Here is an 18,122-nt window from a genome sequence, read left to right on the forward strand (position 1 = left end):
AGTACACCTGTATGGAAGCATCTGCATTCGTGCATGTTTCTCCAATCATGCCATCCACATTCAAACTCAATACGTACATTTTATGTGTTTTATTCAATTAGGATATCTGCTTTATTTCCATAAGTGGTCATTTCAAAATAATAGCTAAGAGACAGGTTTATTTCAGCTTTTATGTACTATATTAGATTTTCATAATTGTGGGCCTCCTTGCTCGGACACGCTTTTTCAGTTCAGTCCACAAATTTTATATGGGATTCAGGGCTTTGTGATGGCCACTCCAATACTTTCACTTTGTTGTCTTTAAGCCATTTTGTTACAACTTTGGAGGTATGCTTAGGATCACTGTCCTGCTGGAAGACCCAGTTGCGACCAAGTTTTAACTTTCTAGCTGATGTCTTGAAGTTTTGTCTGCTTCAGTATTTCTAGATAATTCTCCTTCCTCATGATGCCATCTATTTTCTGAAGTGCACCAGTCCCTTTTCCAGCAAAACACTCCTACAACATGATGCTGCTACCCCCATGCTTCACAGTTGGGATGGTGTCCTTTGGATACCATCCCAAAAAAAAAAAAGCCTCACCTTTTTTCCTCCATACATAGCGCTGATAATTAGGCCAAACAGTTCAATTTTTGTTTCATCTGACCAGAGAACACTCCTCCAAAAGGCTAGGTTTTCATCCTGGTGATCACCTGCAAACTTTATTCTGCTTTTTTTATGCCGGTCTTGGAGCTTGCACGTCAGCATTTCAGGCCATGGTGATGTACGATTCTCTTAATGGTGGATGTAGATACTTTGGCACCTGATGCCTCCAACTCCTTCACCAGTTCCTTTGTTTTTGTCTTGGGGTTCAGTTGAACCTTTCGGACCAAAGTTTGTTCAGCCCTGGGAGTTAATTTGTACCTCCTGAATGATGCAGTGTCTGTGTGGTCCCAATATTTTCATATTTGCATACAATTGTTTGTACAGATGCTGGAGGTACCTTCAGTCCTTAGGAGGAACCAGACTTGTGGAGGTCCACATTTGTGGAGGTCTTGGCTGCAAATGTAAATTTAAGACAAAATTTAGTTTAATTCACGAAAAGAAAAACACTGCATATCCTGTCAACACAACGGAAGTTCTCCAGAAGAGAAAAAAAAAAGATTAAAAAAAAAAAAATTAAAGAGGCGACATAGAAAGGTCTGTATTCTTTTTTACATTTGGCCTTAGTCTTTTACATTATTATAAAAGAGCAACAGATTTACGTAGCTAGCGATGGCGTGCTAGAGACTTTGACTTCTACAAGAGCTTGCTAGCGACAACATTGTGTGCCAGATCTTGCATTTAACTCTAGCTAACGTTATCGGTAGTGGTAGCTAACTACTTTCCGGGAGACCCGAGTGTTTTGATTGCATTTAGTTTTCTCTCCTCTACATCGTCTCCACATATGATAGGATACTTAAATTGATCAGCGAGGGGATGTGGCATACCCAGATAGCACACATACGTGTTGCCGATGTCGGCCTGAGATCGTAACGTCGCATTCTATTCATAACGTCTGACAAGCATCGGCCCATAGGCGGATTTATTCTAATCTCTGTGCTCTATTTCAAACGTCTCAGATAGGTCGGCCAACTTCATACTTAATTTGCCGCCAGCGCTCGAGAAGGAGGGACGCTCACTCTTCAAACTGTCACTTTCTCTTCGTATTCAAAAGGAGTTGTCGTAACGTTACTGGTTTTCAGGTAGACTGGCACTTGAAGTAAATTGACATAAAATAGCTATTTTGTTAATTCTGTGTCATTTAATAAAGTAGCTAATAAGGCATGACAGGGTGTGCCATTAATATAGGTTAGCACAGGTGAAGAGCCCAGATGCTGGCTCATTACTTAGCCAACTTTAGCTAGCTAGCTAGCATAAGGGGATCCATTACCAACCGATTTGAGGTGACGTCACGACATTTTACCAAAAATGTAATTATAATTAAACTATCCCACGTAATGCTATAACAATGTAGTTTGTTTAATAGCTTAAAATGTCCTTGAAAGTATTCCAGTTTTTAAATCTAACGGCGTTTTGTCAGTTTACAACTGTGTTACTAAATTTGATGATAGCGCTGCAATCCCCCTCTCGATGTTTATATATTTCTGTTTCTCTGTTCCTTGTTCTCTCTTTTCTGTGCTAGAGTTCTTTTATGAGCTTGATGGCTTCAACATATCCAGCCTCATATTAAACTTGTCACTAACTTGAAACGTGTCTCTTCATTATACCCACACAGAAAATCAGGTAGCTACTATAGCCCATTTTTGATAATCAAGCATATTGTTTTATTGTATCCTCCTTATATTCCCGTCAAATTTGATGTTTATTACATGTTCATTTGGTAAGTGAAATTTCAGATCGGTCATGGATAGTGAAATATTTGCTGTCTGAAATATCTGTTACGTGCCAGGTTTGTTTTTTTCTTTGTTTCTTTGTTTGGACAAATACTTTGCCAGAGAAGAATCAGCCTGCTGGGCAGCTATAAGGTGCTCTCGAGTAAAGGGCAAATGCAATGCGTCAGTCTCTGCGTCATTCATACTCACAGGGACCTCCGTTTTCAGCGAGAGTGAGGAGGACTGTTCCCCCAAAACTGGAGAGGCTAGGAAGGAATCAGACAAGTCAACATCTCCAGCTTTACGAGACTGGGCACGGGTGACAGCACATGCGGGAAACACAGTTGGGAATGTACAAGTTAACTCGTCAGGGTGAGTCTTAGCGTCTGGTGTGTCCAACACTTCCAATACCGGCAGTACCTTCCCACCAGCAAGATCGTTACCCAATATAAAAGTAACACCTTTTACGGGTAGAGAGGTTCTTACTCCCACTTTCACAATGCCATTTACTAGCTCTGACTGCAAATGAATAGTATGCAACGGCACCGTCATAAAGCCCATGTTAATGCCTTGCACTAAAACATGAGAACCATTAAAAGTCTCGCTGGACAAAGGCAGTACATCAGAGAGAATGAAGGACTGAGCCGCTCCAGTATCCCTTAGCATAGTTATAGGTACCGGATCTTTCTGATCTCCGGACAACGAAACAAACCCCTTAAGAATAAAAGGTTCATAACCAGAGTCAGGAACATTCTCAGCGCTAGGTACAGGTTCAGAAATACTAGGGACTGTTGTAATTAAACCAACACTCTTGGGCTGTTCAGAACTCTGCCGCTGCTGCTTTCGCTTTAAAACCAAACAATCGGCAATTATGTGACCAGGCTTATGGCAGTAAAAACATTTCCACTTCGTTGCCCATGGGGAAACTGGTCGAGGACGATTGTCAGGTCTTACAGAAGACAAAATACTAGAGCTTCTCTCGACTCCTTGAGACGCAGCACGAGGAGAAGACATGAACACAGTTTTGTGAGTTAACACAAACTCGTCCGCTTGGACAGCTGCCTGTGACAGCGAAGCAACCTTTTGCTCATTCAAGTACACCACAACATGCTCCGGCAGGGAGTTCTTAAAGTCCTCGATGAGAACCAACTCACGAAGAGAGTTAAGGTCAGTGACTTTAGTAGCTGAGCACCATTTATCAAAGAGAACCCCTTTCTCTCTAGCGAACTCAACGAATGTCTGATTCAGGGATTTCTTGTGGTTCCTGAACTTCTGTCGGTAAGCCTCAGGGACAAGCTCATAGGCGCGCAAAACAGCAGTTTTAACCGTGTCATACTGTAAACTGTCTTCCAGCGACAGTGCAGAGCATACCTCCTGGGCCTTGCCAATAAATTTGCATTTCAATAAGAGAGGCCAAGACATCCTTCGGCCATTTTAGCGAAGCTGCAATACGTTCAAATGCTCTGAAGTAGGAATCTACTTCAGTCTCTCGGAATTGCGGTACCAATCTAATGTGCTTACTGACATCTAATGTCGTTTGCAGGGGATCGGACAAAGGAGGAACATTTGAGAAAACTGAGGGGGTAGACTGTGCGACAGGACCTGGCGCAACTTGTTTTGTCGCCAGTTCAAGCTGCCGCAGCTTAACCGCCATCTCAGCCTCAATCTCCAATCTGCGGATCTCCAATTTCAAATTGAGTTCTGCCTGCCTCGTCGCCGCCTTTTCCTGAGCCTCTAGTTGGAGACGAACGAGGCGCACTTTCAAACGGGGATCAGCACCACTGAACCGCCCACTCCCAGCTGACACGGGAGAAAATGCAGGCAGTGTAGGCTTACCCTCAGCCTCCGATTCAGGTTCAGCCTCCACATCGCATTTAGCTGGCGGAGCTACAGATGCATCTGGATCCTCCTCAAACGCAGCAGCATCAGGCAGACCTGGTAACACAAAGACCCGCAGCTCAACCAACCCCTCTAATACGACGGCCTTAATGTGTTTCTTAAGCACCTGTCGAGAAACCGCAATACCAAAGTGTTCAGCCAATAACAAAAGGTCGTCTTTGCGACACTTATCAAAATGCTCTAAAGTAGGATTCTGGAGAAACTCAACCAAATCAAAGAGAGCCATTTCCAACGGTCCCTATCGCCACAAGAGGGCGACAAGACAACAACACACCCCGCAACTGCGGACCTCAAAGCAACGTCCAAAACCAAGACGCAAATAAATATTAACCTACAATAATCAGACAATTTAAGTATCGGGAAATAATTAATGAGTAATTAATGATCCCGGGCGAGCCCCCAATTTTGTTACGTCCCCGTTGTGGTCTAGGGGTACAGGGGAGTAACAAAATGACTGATCATTAAAGATTAAAGTTTATTTACACAATTAATTATCTATACAATGAACAAACAGGAGGGGAAACACTGGGCGGTACCAAACAAAAGAAGAACCAAAACAGAAATATATAAGCTATTAACAGTTCTAGAAATGAAAGAAACTAACTAACTGAAACCCGAAAATCTTCCGAACCTAACTAACTACACTAACTATTCTAAACTGAACAAAAACATACAAGGGTGGTACACGCCTGTATCTATATATATACACACAAGTGAAACTAACAGTGACAGTGAAGAAAACAAACACCTACTTAAATCCCACTCCCAATATATATATACAAAACCAGCAACCAAACCAGAGACACAAATCCAAACTCAAAGTCTTTTCAGAAATACGATCGATACACAAGTCAAGATAGCACTAAGTCACAATAGTAATACAGAAGTTAACTAACATTCAAATCCAAGTCACTGGGGTGTAACTGACAATGTTAGCTATTTATAGGTGGGGGTCTGTTCCTCATTGGCCGCCAGGCAGGTCCTCAGAAGAGGATTGGGGGGGGAAACGGCACACTCATCCTTCTTCTTCACCAATTGCGGAGTGACCCGTAGCAGACCTCACGGAATAATGAGACCGAAAGAAAAAAAACAAACCTGGCACGTAACATATCCAACCTAAATAAATAAAATGTCATAGTTAACAGAGGCTAGTCTGTAGAGCGGCTGTGCGGTGCAGCTTTGATTCATCGTCCAAACATCGTTTGGAGGGCATTTTCGACCAATGCTGACCTCGCGGCCACGTCTCGCCAATTAGCAAACGCTCTCCATACTACATCTTGCCGACGTAAGACGTATGTGTGCTATCTGGGTAAGAGGAAGGTGGAGAGAGGACAACTGGAAGTGGAGAGAGGACAACTGGAAGTGAAGAGAGGTGAAAAGGAGAGCAGAACACATAAAACCCTAGTTAAACACCCATATACTGTAAGGTTGGGGTTGGTGAGCAACGTCAGAAGCAGACAATAAATCAACGGGGAGTCTAAAAGCGGACTGCGAACAGCAGTCAACCACTAAGCGAGGTAGGGTAGGAAAAAAGGGAATAAACCCTGGCAAAAGGCCAAACAAAAGGCAATCCTCAAAAACAGGGCAAAAGTCTCTTGACTGAGAACGAAAAACAACAAACGCCTAGGTAAGAAAGATCTCTCAGCTCAAGCCTGAGACTAGCTGGAGATAACTCTATCCACAATATCCTTCTATGAAAAGTGACAACTCTCAAGTGCCCCGGTTGCTACGTATTTAGCTCCCGTACCAGATAGCCATCGAGTAAGTCACATCTAGCACTCGAAATACCCAGAGCGTTACCGGCTGCTTGTAAAATGCAAGAGCACCGAGCAGAGGGAGTGAGGTCCCTATAAAGGGTAGACTCCAGGTGGCCCGAATCAGCAATTAGCAGGGAATGAGAGAGCGAGGAGAATCTCCTCTGCCGCCACCCAGTGGCAGCACCACCGCAAGCACAGGCACATTACATATACGTTACTGGAAATAGAACACTTTTAAAAAAATCTTAATTAAACAGTTAGGAAAACAAAATATCCACTTTCTCTCTGACGTAACCTCGCCGACCTTGCAAACTCTCCTCTTTTTTACTTTTTTTTTTTCCACAGATGTACTGTCCATTCTGTGGATTCGCCGTGACAGCTTCCCCTGGCTTTTGTTGTGTGTGGAAGAAACATCAGATTTCTAAAAGATGTGGCAAAGTCCCTGAGGAGATGCCCACCACCAGTGCACATCCTAATGCACAGCCTAGCACTAGTGCAGGTAAACAGATTTGTAGTTGTATTACAGAAAAATAAGTAGTTAGAAGACTTGGTTTAAAAGTTCAAATTGTGTTCTTGTATTCAAATACATCTCTACACTATGTGGCTTGTCTAGTTCAATAACTAGCATATTAAATGTATTCTAAAATGCCCTGCAAGAAAGATTAATGATGAGACTCCTAGTGAGCTTAATATTTAAAAGAGTAATTAATGTCTCATTCCTGTATTTTTTGGTAGCAGGAAGCTCAGATAGAGTCCTTTATGAAATTTAAGGCAATAAAAGAGGGAGAGAAAGACATTATTTTCAAAGACACGTCAGAACTCTAAGAAGGAACAGAAACAGAAAATAGTGACGCTATGCTCTTTTTAACATTGTTTCTATTATAAATACATATGTTGCTCACATCTAGTGACCAATACAGACTCATCCACTATCAAATGACAGATTGTATCAATTTGTTTCATTTTATTAATTTCCATTTTCTTCTCTTTCTTCAGAGAATGCTCAGCCTACCCTCTCTGGCGGACCAACCACTGATGGGTGATGGAAAACGCGTCACTAACTGTGCGCCACTTGTGATTTTTTTCCCGGGAATGTCACCACAGACACCCAGTTCTTTAATCATAAATTATAATAATAATAACAATATAAATTAATATAATTAATATAAAGGCTCAATTGTGTTACCTAATTCAGCGATATATAGTGACTTAACAGACATTTATTTTAATGAAAATCTTTGAGATTGCAACTTTAAATCAAGTGAATTGATAATATTTTCATTTGATCTAATTTGTCATTTGTGTGTTGTATGCAGGTGTATGCAGGATGGTCCAGATGAAGTGAGCACTCCAAGAATGGAGAACATTTTGCATGGGTAAAATACAACATTGTCAACATGATATTTTGTTGCACAAGCAGCACAATGTATCCACAGTACAGCAGTTTAAGTCATTTGTTGTTTGGTATTTCCATACCTTTCAGACACCCACAACCGGCGTCTGATCAAGTAAGACTTATTTAAAAATTCATACCCTGTAGTGTTAAATGTGTGAACATGAAATGCCTGTAAATATTTTCATTAATTCACCAAACCAACCTACATGTGATGTGTACTCCACAAAAGCCAGGAAGAGGGCTTGTAGCAGCCAATAATGTAATAACTACCGTTAATGTAATAACTGCCAATAACGTAATAATCTTTCCGTTCTTAATGTAATAAAAGCCGATAATGTAATAACTGACCAATAATGTAATACATTTTCTGAACCAATAACGTAATAACTTTTTGCATATAATGTGATAAGTTATTACATTATTGGCTGGTTATTACATTATTAGCTGGGTTTTTAAATAAATCATAAAAAATGTAATAACAGGAGCCGATAATGTAATAATATACTTATATCGCTTTAAGTTTTATTTATTGGCTATAAAGTGTCATACTTCTATGACACTTACCCTTGCTTCCTCTTTCAAATAGCTGCTCAAAAACCTGACCACACGCACACACCTGACCACATGCACACACACACACACCTACTCTCTCTCTAGGAATTATGACTATTCATTTGTTTGTGGTGCTTGGTTAGACTTATCTCCAGCCCTGCCTTCTACTCCTTAACCATTTGAGTACCAAATGAAGTGCGAGCACATATGTTTGCAAACACAGACAATTACTCTTATGTCATATAATATGAAATCTATACCTCTTTGAAGATGCTTTGTCCACGAATACAAAGACCACCATCATGAAAAATGTCATCTTTAATTAAATGTATTTAAATAACTTTTTCAAGCAAACTGTTTCAACCACACTATTATAGCTATTCAGCACTCTCTCTCTCTATGTATATATACCAAACCTGACTCCTGAAAGGTTACATGAAAATGTATTACCAAATCAGAGTCCTTGCCCTATTGACATCCCTGGCTATTTGAATACAGTCATGACAAGCTCAACAAAGAGTCTAAAACCGAAGCAAATGATATCTATAGTTCATTCTTTTTTATTTTTGCCATTTTCTCCAATTTTAGTCGTTATACCAGTTCTCTGTGTGTATCACGGTCCTGGTCGATGCGCTATCCTCTGTTGGTCTGGGGAGGGTGTAGACTACCACATGCCTCTGATACATGTAGTCGCCAACTGCTTCTTTTCACCTGACAGTGAGGCAGAGGTGGGAGTAAGTCACACTTGTGCAAGTCACAAGCAAGTCTCAAGTCTTAACCTTCAAGTCTCAAGCAAGTCCCATGTCACTTTGTTTAGACTCAAGCAAGTCAAGTCGAGTCACCATGAAAGAAGTGCTTAAAAACAAGAGGGAAAGGGACACAATGACAAGCCATGTCATAAGAAAACTGCATCTGTTCGTGAGTTCGTTAGTTTCTACAACTAGGGATGGGCATGGTTCGGAGTTTACCAATACCAATACCACTATTGATACTGCTTATCAATACCAATACTTATCGATACTCTTATCGATACTTCATAATTTGGTGTGCAAAATACATGTTTTTAAAAGAATTATCAGTACTACTTTTATTTTTAGTTTGGGCAAAAAATATTTAACAAAGTAGTTCTGTTGATAAAATGAAACATATTGTGGTGGTCATTTTTATTTGAGAACACAGAGATCTTCAAAGAGGTATAGATTTCAGATTATACAACATAAGAGTAATTGTCTGTGTTTGCAAACATGCGTGCTCCCACTTAATTTGGTACTCAAATGGCAAAGGAGTATAAGGCAGGGCTGGAGATAAGTCTAACCATCAAGTTACAAAACAATTAATTCCTAGAGAGAGAGAGAGAGTAGGTGTGTGTGCGTGTGTGTGTGTTTTCTCAGAGTTAGGACTAAGATTCAGGGTTCAGGATTGGCCTGGTTTTTGAGCAGCTATTTGAAAGAAGCAACAGTAAGGGTAGGCCTAAGTGTTATGGAAGTCTGACACTTGATAATAAATAAAACTTATACATAGTGATACAAGTATATAATTACATTATCGGCTCCTATTATTACATTTTTAATGATTTTTATTAACCCAGCTAATAATGTAATAACCAGTCAATAATTTAATAACTTATTACATTATGTGGAAAAAGTTGTTACGTTGTTGGTTCAGAAATTTTATTACATTATTGGTCAGTTATTACATTAAGAACAGAAAAATTATTACGTTATTGGCAGTTATTACGTTAACGGTAGTTATTACATTATTGGCTGCTACAGGGCTACGGCATTCTTGGTAGGGTGAAGTAGAAAAAATTATTAATATGAAGGTGCTCTGTGGAAAAAATCGGGGGACAGGTCCGATAAACTAATGAAAAAACAAAATCAAGGCACTCTTCTTCAAATTAAAAAGCACTTTAATGTAGGGCTAGTTCATACAAAGCAGTTTAAAAACTACACCAACATGTTTCCGGCCGCACATGACCTTCGTCAGGGCGTAACAATGGAAGCAACTCAGCAGACTTTTAAAAGAGTAGCTAATCAGTCCAATGACTTACAGCTGGTAGGGAAATCAATTAGTACCAAAAATGAACATAGACTTGTCAACACTAGAGGTCAGTATAATCAAATGCATTGTAATTAAAATGCATGACAATATAAAAATTCAAACATTAACAGATAATCAATATATAGATCCATAGAAATGAAACCATGTCTATATAGTGTTTCATTTCTATAGATCTATAGTCATTAAGACCTGGAAAAACAGTGGCCTGGAGCTTGTAAATCCAGCGGCTCTCTTTTTGATTCAGTATTCTCTGTCTATCCCCTCTTCTGGAGGCTGAAGGGACACAGTCAATACCAATGGCTGTAAATGAAACACAAACGTCTTGGTGGGCATCTTTGAAATGTTTAGCCATTGCATAATCAAAATGACCAGTTTTGATAGCATATTTATGTTCGGCTAAGCGGTCCTGTAAACGACGTTTACAGGACCGCTTACATAAAAAAGCATCACAATTAGAACACAAGAGTAAATAAATAACATATGTAGTCTTACAGTTAATAAAATGATCAGTAGTATATGTCTGTTGTGTAATCGGGTGTGTAAACCCTTTTGATCTGACTACTACGTCACATTGTTTACAATGTCCACATCTATAGGTGCCATCAGGCGCCTTGGGAAGCCATGAAACCTGTTTATCAGCACCCGCAGATAATGGTGATGGCTCCATTTTAGTGCTACTTGATTTAACACCAGGAGCGCCGGACCATTTCCTGGCATTCAAATAACTTTTCGCGCGGCCAGGGTCAAATGACACATTAGCCTTCAAACTGGAAATATTCGCATTGTTCGCTAGATGGCGCTTATTAGACAGGAGCTGACAAAGGTTGCCAGCCCATTGTCCTAATGAAATATTTGCGAGATTTTAGACTGTCAGAGTATCAGAGTAAGTTATGTTTTAGTTACGGCTCGGCATTCTAGTCAACACATTGTTGCAATATAAATGTATTTAGAATAAACAGTATGTCTGTATGAAGAGAATGAGTCATGAAAAGCTAACAATAAACAGATTGTAGGGAGGTCAAACCTGTTTTTCAAAAAACAAATTTGACAGTTTATTCTTCATGCATAATATCATAAATGCTAATAATCAAATAGGCTAACAACATATAAATCGCCAATTTGCCAGAATATAACTGTAATACGATTTTTAAAATTAGCCGCTTCCCTCCGCATGTGATCACTGATCACTGTCGTTGGAGGGAAACGCATCATCACCCGTGCGAATTTAAGGGTCGGGTTTTCTGTTTTATAAAAATACATGTAAAAAATATTGTCGTTCAAACGAGTTTTTTTCCGGTGACCAGAAAACATGTAGGCTAGGCTACACTGGCAAGCAGGTCATAGCTGGCTGTGACTATTCGACTGGGGATTCGAAATCCAAAGTCTCTTATTCATCGTAGGCTAATTACAAAAAACACCCATTCGTAACACTGAATAATACCGCACTGTACATAAGACCATGGCAAATATATACATGCAAGAATCCTGTTGTTCAAACAAGTTTTTTCCGGTGACCAGAAAACATGTAGGCTATACAGGCAAGCAGGTCATAGCCTAGCTAGCTGTGACTATTCGACTGGGGATTCGAAATCCAAAGAAGTCTCTTATTCATCGTAATTACAAAAAACACCCATTCGTAACACTGAATAATACCGCACTGTACATAAGACCTTAGCAACCAAGTGGGATTTCAAAACTGATTATCGCTTCAGCGCACACACAAAGTCAAATTGAGATAGCAACAAAGTAAAAAGACGAGACACCTGTCTTCAGTAATTTGCTTTATTAGATCAAAAAGCATACAGCACATTGTTAGGAAGTTGAAACGATTTTGAAAATATAACGTTAGCTAAATATATAGCTAGCAAGTTGAATTATTTAGAATCACCCCGCAAATCAATAAATAAAAAATCTATATAAAACATTAGCAATAGAGCTGCTGGTAATGCGGTAACGCCGTCAGCATTCAAGACAGAGCTTGGGTTGCATTTTTGTACATTTGCCGCAGACAAGTCGTTTACACTTGTCACAGATATCACAAGTTTTGTTCCCTCCACATCTGGATACCTGGCAGCGTTTTCTTTTTAGTGACCGCTCTCGCTGTGGTGTGTTGGGGGTTTCTGGACTGCAGAGGGGCGCTAGGACGGTACGCCGCGGAGCTGCCTTTGCGGTCATGTGATTTGCACGCAACTCCTTGGCCAACTCAAGAATAAATCTTCTCCGACTAATTGTTTTGTTCATGCATTGCGTGTAAAAAACATGGGCGTTGATTGCAGCCTGATCCAAAATCTTGTAAAAAACGGCAACTGGCCAACGACGACTGCCCCCCTTGACCGAATACAGCCGTGCCATCTGGTCCAAAACATCCACTCCCATTTTTGTTGCGTTGTAATGGGCGATGGTTTCTGGCAGTTTTTTGGCATCATTGTCGATCGATACGGTTTTGTGCATAGTGCTCAAAATGCACACATTTTTCTTGGGCTTGCACTGATAAACCGTAAGTGTAGCGTGTCCAGCTCTCCAGATCGTGGTGGAAAATCTCTCTTGATTTTGTGCCTTCGCAGAAGGGGGCACTTCTCTCCTCTTTTTATTCATGGTACCCACCAATGTAGTTTTTTTTGCGTGTAGATTGTTCGCCAGGGCAATCGATGTGAAGAAATTGTCCGAGGTTATATTTCTTCCTTTTCCGACGAAGGGTTCCACAAGGCGCATGACCACATTGTCAGCTAATCGTTCACTGACAGGCCTCGCCTCATCTTTCCCAAGGTATGGGAAAGCGTTCAGCATGTACTTCGTTTCAACGTCGGCTGCTATCCAGAACTTTATCCCAAATTTATCTGGTTTGGTAGCAATGTACTGCGTGAAGCGGCACCGCGCTTTAGTTGGGAACAACTGCTCATCAACAGTTATGTTTTCTCCAGGTGTGTAACACGCAGTACTGTTGCTTACAAATTTGCTCCATATTTCGGAAATAATGGCAAATTTGTCTTTCTCAAGACGTGTTGCCCTTGTGTCCTTGTCATCAAATCTGAGATAGCGCATGATGTCCCGAAACCTTTGCCGCGACATAGTTTCATTGAAAAATGGATTTCCCAAGTCTGAAGACCAAAAGTCTTCTAAATTCATACTTTTACCGCCAGTGATGCCTCGTAAATACAGCAGTCCCACGAAAGCTTTCAATTCGTCGACTGACAGGTCCCAGTTTTCTGCACCATTTCTGTGGGCTTCTGCCACAGTATACTTGACAATCTGCCCCCACATCAGAATGTCAATCAGACATAGCAGACTGCTCAGCGGACTTACAATGTTCTCCTTGGCGCACCGTGTGGGCCCAGCCTTTTCCCGTAAGACATTGCAGGATGGTGCTCTGCCCAGAGCATTACCAGCAGTCTGTTCGACCCAAACTGTCCCATCGTTTGCCCTTTCCTCTCTCTCTGAGACAAACTCAGTCGTAGTCGCAGTCTCAGTTTCAACTTCAGAATCAGATTCAGAAGCTGAATCAAATTCAATATCCAGCTCCAACTCCTCATCGCCCGAATCCATTTCACTGGCATCCTGAATCAGGTCCAAAGCTTGCTTGGCAGAGTATCTCTGTGGTCGTGTGTTCATCTTGGCAAGCGATACCAAACCGAACTGGTCGCCGAAATAATCATGCTTCTCTTTTATAGCCATATTTTCGTAGCCCAATAATAATTTGAATAGAAATTATTATAACATGCCATTATAGTTTCAGGTGTGAGGGGCGTGGTGTGGTGCGTGAAAAGTCAATTCCTTGATAGGATGTAACATCCATAACATGTTACATTAACAATCTTTTCGATTAAAACTTTGATAATTATGTAGATGCCTAAATGTGAATACTCTGCGTAAAAATTAAAAAAGTTGCACATAACAGCAACATCTGCAAACGTGTAGGATATCTGTTTCCATTGTGTGGTATTTTAACATGGATGCATTTCATTTTAACCCTTATATAAATTTTTCCACTTGCATAACTGTGTAGGACTATGATTTTCGTTTGTGTAGGAATACAAACGAAATTCACAGGCATTTTAGAGAGATGATAACGAAACGATCGCAATATTTTAAATATTTTAAAAGTATATAAATAATGATACATTTATTCCTGGTTATTTGACGTGATTCTTGCTTGGGCTGTCAATCCTATGATAGTGTAAGAAAATTGTTCATTACATGTGCCGATCATTAGTAACATTAGTGGTAGCGACCTGTTTCTCCCGATTGGTAACTGTAAATGTATTGCTGAAAGTGGAATAGTAATTATGTGGGCAATTAGTTTCATAAACTCCATAAACCCTATCAATGGTTGCGTGGACATGGTAAAGCACAGAGACGCCTATATTCCCACGCAACGCATCCCGATAGTTTATGCATGTGCTGTTGCATCTACGCAGACAGCGTGAGCAGTCTTCTAACACAGTTCCTAACGTGCAAGGCTCTAATTTTTGAATATGAAACAAGGTCCGAACCTATTATGACTAGAAATAAGTAAAACTTAAAAAACAAGTAAAAATGTGACACTTGTATCTTTGTTTTGGGCATTTATCTTTTTACTACTCAGTAGGCCTAAAAGGCCTACTCATGATAATAGCTTCAAAAAAACTACCAGCTATTCACGCACGATCGTTCACGCTCATCCATTGAATCGTCCCTCACCCCTCCCCCAGCACCAGAATACTGAATTCTTTAGATGCCTTTAGCGAAACCAGAGCTGATAGTTTTTTCTCTATGGCCCCGAGTCAAACCCAGTAGGTGTGAATGTTCAGCTTCGCAGAGGGGTGTGATTTTCTTCCTCTTCACGACACCAGTGATGGCGATTGGAGACTTCACCTCAATAGACCTAACTTATATTTTCAAAACCTACATTTTCAACTGTGAAAACAATATTTAAAAATTTCCATTCAATCTATGGATAAGCAAATGTATTTATTGATATCAAATCAATAAACAAGAAAATCAATATAAAACATTAGTAGGCTAAATGTTAATAGTAAACATAAAACATCAGTAATAACAAGCCCAAATCCGCAATAGCTGCGACCGCGCATGCATCCACAGGAGGACACTTTTGTGGACCAACTGACCAACAAACTAAAGAGCTGCTGGTCGCCTATATGCCGCGGAGTTTGTAAGCTTAGCTGCCTTTGCCATCATGTGATTTGACATTGCAAGTTCGGTCGATAGCACATTGCTCAAGATGCCGTCTCATCTTTATACGTGCATGCATGAATATGTGCTTTAGTTTCTAAGTAAGTGAAAAATTACGGTCAGCATAATCATGCTGTGCCATGCTTCGCTAAAGCATCTGAAGTTTTCTGTGTTCTCGGGTGGGGGAGGGGTGAGCGTTGAATGTCCCATACAGATCAGTGGTCTTACCCTTACCCTTAGATTGACATGTGAATGTCCCACTTGAGAATGGTTCACTTATGCCACGTGTGAATGTTTGAAAGTTGATATCTCTCCAGGGAGAGGTAAAATGTTCTATTTGTCCGGCACATAATATTATTATGTTATGTTAGCCTACTCAAAAATAATACAAGTATTTTGCTTAGCCGTAATTCGTTACGCTACAAAGTATGCCTTGTATTACTTTTAGTTACGCAACAATCTCTCGCTCTTGCTTATACTTTTTTCTACATTTTTATTCTTTTTTTCTATTTAGTTTACTGTTTTTTAAAAAAGATTTTTATTACTAGTTTACTCAACGGAATAACAGCATACACCACACGAACACATCACAAGACACTTCACATTTGAGAAATCATTTTTGATTGTAGGCTATGTAATAGTTACATTTATTGTTCTCTCAAGTAGCCTAAAGGTTAATACTATGTTTTTAAAAAATTGTGGAGTTATACATAATAGCAACTGCAAAGCCTAGCCTAACCGGACATCGTGTCACCACTCGCGTGCTTCCACAATGATTTTTTCCCCCCAAAACCTTTACTCCCTGAAACGAATGTCCCCTATTTCCTGGTCCCTCAAAAGCCAAATGTGTCACGTCACATTTTTACTTCACAGAAAATAGGATATGATACAGCTATAATTTTTTTAGCATATTTTGTGTGTGTGTGTGTGTGTGTGTGTGTGTATACATCAACGAGCAAGGTATGCTTGATCAGAACTCACAGAAAGTCCACTGATAACAAGTGCACTAAATAAACGTAATCCGTCTGGGATAAATGCATAGGAAATTTGCCGAGGGAACCGATGGCAGAAGAAACGTCCGAGTTGGTGTACAAAAAGACGTCTTCACTGAAACACTCTATAAATAAACTAATTAACAGCCGAAACAAACCATGATTAACTATAAACTAACAAACTACGCTATGATTCAAATATATTTTTATCATGCTGTATTGTAGTGGTTTCTTTATTTTAGATTGTTTTTGCAATAGTGTTACAGTTTGTAGTCCTAAAACCCGGAAGTAAGTTGGCATTGGGTTCTCATCAGATTTCTCCCGTGGGGATTTAGTTTTCTGCCGAAAGTAAGGTTTGTGGTGAACGTAAGCCTAAATGAGCTTCACGATTGTTTGTCAACCGTGGATTTCTAAGCTGTCATGTGCTTTTGAAAAGTAGGCTAAGTTTCTATATTGAAACTACAAGAGCGGTCACATTTTTGCAATAACCACTCTTGTTTTACTAGCTCGCATGCACGCTGAGCGTTGAACGCTAAGCGTGAGTGAGCGGCGAACCCATAGAACTCGTAAAACAAAACGTGAAACTGTTTTAGGCATAAATTAACCATAGGTCTTATTTTCGGAAGAAAACTAAATCCCTATTGGAAAAATGCATTGGCAATCTGCCGAGGGAACCCATGGCGGAAGAAACGTCCGGGTTGGCCTACAAAAAGACGTATTCACTGTAATATTCTATGAATAAACAAATTAACAGCCGAAACAAATAGCGCTTCGAATATATTTTTATCTTGTTATATTGTAGTCGTTTCTTTTGCTTAGATTTAGTTTTTTCAATATCATACGCAGCATTGTTGTTGTACGTGAACGTGTCGCATGCAGCCATTGTGCACGAGAATGATAATGCATAAAATTGAAAAAAAAAAATTTGTTTATGCATTTGAAGACGGATCAATTTTATTTTAACCCTTATTTAGAAATTTCCAGTTGTATAATAACTGTAAAAATAAAATGTAGGGCTATGATTTCAGAACACAAGGGAAAGGCATAGGCATAAACAAATGATCACAAAACGAACGCAATAGCCTATAAAAATATTTTTTAAGATCACATATTTAAAACATTATATAATGTATTATTCAAAATAAACATAAACAAATATTTCTAATAACAAAATAAATAAAACATTCGTACAAATCCGCGATGAAAAGTATATCCTTGCGCCTCCTGGTGTGGTGAAGGAAAACTGACTCCTTAGTCTGAAGACGGCCGTAATTTAACAACACTGTTATAACACACACGGAAGTGAAATAAGGTGCTTTTAACATTTTCCAAACGGGACTTTGACATTCCTACTACGCTGGTACGTAAAGAACAAATATTTAGGAAAAGTCAGTGAATGCGGATGATGTAGCTTGCTAGTAACTAAATGAAAAAAATCCTAAACTCCGAAATATCTCAGTGACAGGTCAAATGACCTGTCACAGCGCTCCTAGTGTAAGTGCTGCATTCAATACCATTGTACTGGATTTGCTTAGGCACTGGGTTGGTATCTCTGGTTCTGCCCTTGATTGGTTCGCCTCCTTGATAGCTTTCCCTGGGATGTATAATTCAACAGTTTAGCTCTGTCATGTACCATTGTTATGCAGATGACACAGCTTTATTTATCTGTTAAGCCAAATTTACCAAATAACTTTGCCCTTTTACAAGACTATTTGACTGCCATCAAGAACTGGATTTCCTCCAGCTAAATTCAGATAAGATGGAGATTTTGGTATTTGGCCCTGAGAACCTCGCTAGTGATGTCCGCAAGTACATTGGTCCTCTGTCCGCTTATGTAAAACTCTCCTTGAAAAACCTCAGTGCCATTTCGGATCCTCATTTAAAGTTTGATCTGAAAAACCTTGTGAAATCTTCCAACGAAGCAACATCACTAAAATCAAAACTGT

Source organism: Anguilla anguilla, chromosome 8 (assembly GCF_013347855.1).
Source record: "Anguilla anguilla isolate fAngAng1 chromosome 8, fAngAng1.pri, whole genome shotgun sequence".
In the NCBI taxonomy this organism is placed as follows: Eukaryota; Metazoa; Chordata; class Actinopteri; order Anguilliformes; family Anguillidae; genus Anguilla; species Anguilla anguilla.